The following is a 6,363-nucleotide window of genomic DNA, read 5'->3' as shown; positions in this document are numbered from 1 at the left end:
CCCCCCCCCCTCCCTTCCTTCCCCTCGTTCACCGTCATGTCGCGAAACTCGCTTGACCAGGCAGGGTAGGGTAGCCGTCCAGACGGAGGGACAATCGTAGCTGCGGCAGCAGGTTTTTTTCACTCCGACCAGCAGAATTCTTCAGAAGTGCGGTGTGTGGACATGTGTGGTGGAAAGTCAAAATCGTGCACGAGACGATACGCGGCAGGATTCCGGCATTGTTTTTGGCAGAGATCACCGCAGCGAGAAACCAGTGGCCCCCTGCTTCCATTTTGAACTCGCTCACCTCATATAGGCCGCGTGTTCACTGCTGTTACGTGTCATCAGATTTTTGTTCTCTCTTATCGCGTATTCTCTATTGACCATCGTGTTTGTGTATATGGTCGCTTGCATTTTTATTCGCTCGTGTTTTTAGCGATCCAACGGGCACACGTGAGTGGTTTTATGCACGATTCCTTTCTGTTACAATCTTACCTTTAGATTAGAATGCGTGCGTGTCTATCTGTTTAGATGTAGAGCTCATGGGATCTTGGGTACCGCTCGCAAATGTTTCTCGCGTCGCGTGCAGCAGTTTATCCATCTTTTTGGCCCTTAATATATCACTGAAAAAATTGCAATTCCCACTTAAAGGATAACGCTAATTTAATTGCCAGTCATGTGTTGCGAATGCCTACCGTTCCTTGGCGAACTTAATAAACGTGGGGGGGGGGGGGGTGCTCCTCTGCTCGTAATTAGCTCACGCGTATACAGAATCTTCTAGTCCAGTTGCCACTCTTAATCTCGCTTTTTCGGCAAGCCGCCTAACATCCCAGGCAGCACACGACGTCGGGCCAATATTGGTTTTACGGCGGCTGTGCGCGGCCCCACCTCGGGCCAGCATTGCCAGCCTGGCGCCGATATCGGCGGAGCCGTTGACTATTGCCGGCAAAATTGGGCCGATCTTGCCGCCTTTCAGCCGATGCTGGTCTTTCACCGGCAACATTGGGCCGAGTTATCCGGCCTTCTACCGTCATCCCGCCGATATCGGCTTGGCCGATTCTTTCACCGGCAACACTGGGCCGAGTTTGCCGGCGTTTAGCTGTTCTTCCGCCGATATCGGCTTAGCCGATGGCTTTCACACACAACATTGGGCCGAGTTAGCCGCCGTTTTGCCGTACTTTCGCCGACATCGGCCGAGCCGATGGTTTTCACCGGCAACATTGGGCCGTGCATGCCGTCATTCTGCCGTGCTTCAGCTGACATCGGCGGATCCGATGGCTTATCGACGATGTTGGAACTTTCTTGTCTCCCTTCAGACAGTTATACATGCCCTGTTGAGAACGTCCTCCTGCGTCGCGGCGCTTTAAAAGTCCTCGTCACCGACAGAGGTACGGCTTTTACGGCAGAGCTAACGCAAACCATCTTTAAATAGAGCCACACAAGTCACCGACGGACATCACCCGCAGGCGAATGACTTCACCGAGCCGCTAAATGAAACCCTCACCGACATGCTGGCAATGTACTGTACATCGAACACATGACATGGGACGCCATATATCTTCCGCACATAACCTGAAGTTAACACGGCAGTGTAAGAAACGGCGCACATATGACGCCGTTCAAACTAGTTCACGGACGCCCCCCAACGACGCTGGACGCCGTGTTGCCGGCCGTCAGTGACGAGAATAACCTCGACGTTGCGCTCTACCTTTAGCCCGCTGAAGAAGCCCGGCAGCTCGCCCGCCTAGGATACAATCGTAATGCAATAGAGCGTTAGGCGCTTGAATATTTTAGCTTAAGCTGTAGAATACCGCTACATGGATTGCTGTACTAGCACAAATAGCAAAGTTCAAATATTGTACCGTGCTAGCGCCACACGTACGACTCGGTGCGCGAAGTATCGCCGACTGAATAGCTTGCATTCTCTTATGAGTTTCTGCTATGACAATGACTAACAACTATCACTAGCACAGTCACTTTTCTACCAAAAAAAGGTGGTCTTTAGAAGAATAACTGACTGAAATTAGATGGCCACTTCGTTGACCAGTTGTTCAACGCTATCAAAAATGTTGAAACGTTATAGCACATACTAATAACTTCATGCGCCAAATTCGAAGTACTTCTGTTTCGTAAATGTTTTTGCCACTGATCGGCCGACTTCACTAATGTATCCAGCATCAAAATTCACCCAAACATTCCCGCACGAATGCTTTTAGCGGAAGAAGTTTTATGTGAATACTAATTCTGCGCATAAATCGAGCCTGTCATCATATTTATAGCGCTATATCCTTTCAGCCGCTGAATGTGTGGCGCCAGCGCTCATATACTACACGGACAGTTTCCGATCTCTGTGTTTACACATATTTACTCACGCGCGTGTTTGGATGAAGCGTAACAAGCGCATTTGCTTCAGGGATGTCACATAATTTATGAAAATAGTAAAAAGCTCAGCAAGGCGTGTTGCTGAGCTAGTTGGTTCATTGCAAGAAATACCGGGCGAAGTGAAGACACGTTTTGTCGTTTGAATGTTTCTAAATCAACTAGCCGGCTGACATCTTTAACGAACTGGCAAACACGTGTTTGCCAGGTGTTTGTCAGTCGTATCTGCACTTCGTTGCCGTCCATTTTGTGACATACATATCTTTTTCAACTAAAAATCTCGCTCAACGATTGCTTCCCACGTGCTTTCAGAAACAGTCGCATAAAATTATTATTATGGCACGTGAAATACGATGAAAAATGCGGCTACAACGTGGTGTACGCAAAGTTTTGACATGTGGCAACAAGTGATGCATAGAAAATTCGACGAACGCCTTTCTCAAACGGCATGCCCATAGACATGTTGGGGGGATCGCACACCATTGTGGTAGGCTGAGCCGTGCTTTCAAGAAGGGAGAATTCGCATTTTTTTTTTGTCTTCTTCAACCTCTACACCCCCTCCCTCCCTTCCCCTCGGTTCAGTGCCATTGTCGCGAAACTCGCTTGACCAGGCAGGGTAGGGTAGCCGTCCAGACGGAGGGACAGTCGTAGCTGCGGGAGCAGGTTTTTTTCACTCCGACCAGCAGAATTCTTCAAGAAGTGCGGTGTGTGGACATGTGTGGTGGAAAGTCAAAATCGTGCACGAGACGGATACGCGGCAGCATTCCGGCATTGTTTTCGGCAGAGATCACCGCAGCGAGAAACCAGTGGCCCCCTGCTTCCATGTTGAACCAGTACTGTTACGTGTCATCAGATTTTTGTTCTTTTCTTATCGCGTATTCTCTATTGACCATCGTGTTTTGTGTATTCTGATATGGTGCGCTTGCATTTTTTATTCGCCCGTGTTTTTAGCGATCCAACGGGCACACGTGAGTGGTTTTTATGCACGATTCCTTTCTGTTACAATCTTACCTTTAGATTAGAAATGCGTGCGTGTCTATCTCGTTTAGATGTAGAGTTCATGGGATCTTGTGGTACCGCTCGCAATGTTTCTCGCGTCGCGCGCAGCAGTTTATCCATCTTTTTGGCCCTTAGGATATCACTGAAAAATTGCAATTCCCGCTTAAAGGATAACGCTAATTTAATTGCCAGTCATGTGTTGCGAATGCCTACCGTTCCTTGGTGAACTTAATAAACGTGGGGGGGGGGGGTGCTCCTCTGCTCGTAGTTAGCTCATGCGTATAAACAATCTTCTATTCTAGTTGCCACTCTTAGTCTCGCTTTTTCGGCAAGCCGCCTAACATTATCTTTCTTTTCTTCGGGTCCGTCTTTAATCCTACTTTAATGCTGCGTTCGTTTACACCTTCAGAATTTTTTTCGTGATTCGGCACCGTCGTTACTGAAAAGCGCGATAACGTCCATAAAACGCAAGTAGCTAAGATATTCTTCATTAATCCTTATTTCTATTCTTTTCCCCGTCCTAGTTCTTTCAATATTTATAGCGAATGTGCCGCGCATAACGTTGAAGAGATTGTAACTCTTCGCGTAGGCGTGCGCACAGTGGGGCAGGGGGGCGGGCCGGCCCCCGTAGTCACCTAAGAAGAGGTGGGCGCAAGGTCTTGCCAAACACACTGACTAATAGGGAGGAGGGGGGCACCGCGATGAACCTCCCCCCCACCCCCTCTGAAGGGGAACCCCGCTCACGCCTATGATTTTGCGCCTGATCCCATTCTCGATTAGGATTGTCCTGCTTTTTTGAGGAATACGGTGGCTGTGGGGTTGTTTTAGATGTTGGCCTACGGTATCTATAGATGTTTAGATATTCCTTTATGGCATAATTATTCCGGAACTGCTGGCGTGGTGTTCATATCTCTGAATAAATTTCTGTTTATCACCTTGCAAAGTGTTGCTCCTTAATTTCTCAGATGCATGCGTAGTTGGTGCAGCAGGCCTTTCATCAATTTAGTTGTGTTAGAGACAATATTGACTTTCGGTTCTCGGCCTTGCACGGTTCGACAGAATTGTGGGTCTTAATCGCACACTAAGACATCAGTGGAGCAGTCGTTCTAATTAGGAAGCATTTTTCGAATATGGCACCAACGGCAGTCGATGAATGTCGTTGGGCCGCGAATAGTCTATTTTAGCGCTGCTACTTACAGTACAGTAACCACAGTAATACCGAACTGCCGTGGTCGGCACGCAACCATTTTACTTTATAACACATGTATCAGCCTGCTGATCAAGTTACTTTACGCATCGAGCAACTACCGCCGATGTCTCCATATAAACGTGCCGACCACGACGGTACAGTACTACCGTACTCTGAAGCTCTACTCCAGCGATTTTTCGAGGTCGATGCATCTCAATGAAATTCGCTGGGTACGTTCATTTGCACGTTTCCGTCATTTATGCCAAATTACAGGCTTGAGACATGCACAGATTGTTTGCAAATGAATTTTAAAGATTGTCTGCAAACGCCCTCCTGGCTTCCCACAATTATTGGCAACATTGCGTCTGTGACGTCAATGTTGGGAAGGCGGCGGAAGTGACGCAGCGGAGGGCACCGCTAACTTCGGCGCTTCGGCCGCTACAGCGAGCGTCTGCTGTGCACAAGGCGACAGTCAGCGTTGGTTTGGCCGGCGCTTCGCTGGTCGTCCCGGCTGTCACAGTTTTCATACTCCGCGCCGGCGTGACCGGCATGCCTTGCCCGACTTCCGGTTCGTTCGTAACAACGTCTACGTCATACGTAGACAGTACACTCGGTTGGGTTTCGGTTTCGGTGTTGCGCTTTTTTGCTATTTAAATTATTCTCCAATTTGCCGAGTATTTCTGCTATCGGGCCCGTAACAGGAGAGTCTCAGGAACATAAAAGCACCATTACTTTGACATGACCAAAAAATCGACGGAGTTGGCCTTTAACGCACGATAAGCCACCACTGCTAAAACATAATAACGGGTGTAAACGGTCACGCCGGCGGCTACCCGACGTCGGCGGGGCCGACACCGCGCCAGCATCGGCTAGCATACATAGGCCCAATGACGGCTTGCCATCATCGGCTGAATAACGGCAGGCCCGTCTCGGACCGACGCTGGCTAGCCCACGTCGGCCCGAAGCCGGCAAGCCCGCATCGGCCCAAAGGCGGCTAGCCGACGTCGGGCCGATGCGGGTGATAGTAGCGCGAGCGTGATTTGCCGACGTGGGGCCAATATTGCTGCCGTCATTTGCCGACGTTGGGCCGAGATCGGTCCAATGGCGGCGTGCTGCCTGGGATGTTTCACGAGTGAATATGCAGACGTCCGAAAATTGCGCCGAGATATTCCCTGTTCTTGGAGCCTGCCGACTCCCAAAGAAGGCTACAATCAGATTTTGCGCACATGCACCTAGCTACTCACTGATTGCTGTGCGGTTTGCAAGCAACACTTCGAGCCGCGCTACACCATAAGTGACTACTAACACTGACTACGAAGAAATAACCAACCGGCGACGAAAGCCTACAATTCTTCTGCCGGCAGTCTCTACCATATCCAGAGCATTGATCCTTATATGAGCTCCAATGCACTCGACTGTTTCATGAGTAACCTGAGTACAAGTAACTCTACCACCGCATTTATATTAGTGACGGCTGAGTTCTGTCAGTTTTGCGCTGTTTCTGTAATGCCGACAGGCTATCTTGTTTCAACAGCGTGCTTCTGCGGTTACTATGCATCGGTTATGCGACCTTTCAGGTCTTAAAATACCAGGAAGCCGCCGAGCCAAAGGCGCTCGTGTACCTCCGAGGCACAAACTTCATGCATCAGGGCTTATTTCAAGAATACTAAAATTCGAAGATGTAAATATAGCCCGTCGGTTATTCTGCCTGCATTCACTACAACCAGTTCTCATTTTCAATGGACAGCTTATATTGCACTTTTCCTGATCTTCTATCGATGATGGCAAAGACTTCTTTTTGACAATGTTTTGTATTA

This window comes from Rhipicephalus sanguineus, chromosome 8 (genome assembly GCF_013339695.2).
Source record: "Rhipicephalus sanguineus isolate Rsan-2018 chromosome 8, BIME_Rsan_1.4, whole genome shotgun sequence".
Lineage (NCBI taxonomy): Eukaryota > Metazoa > Arthropoda > Arachnida > Ixodida > Ixodidae > Rhipicephalus > Rhipicephalus sanguineus.
Note: the sequence above shows the minus strand (reverse complement) of the source record.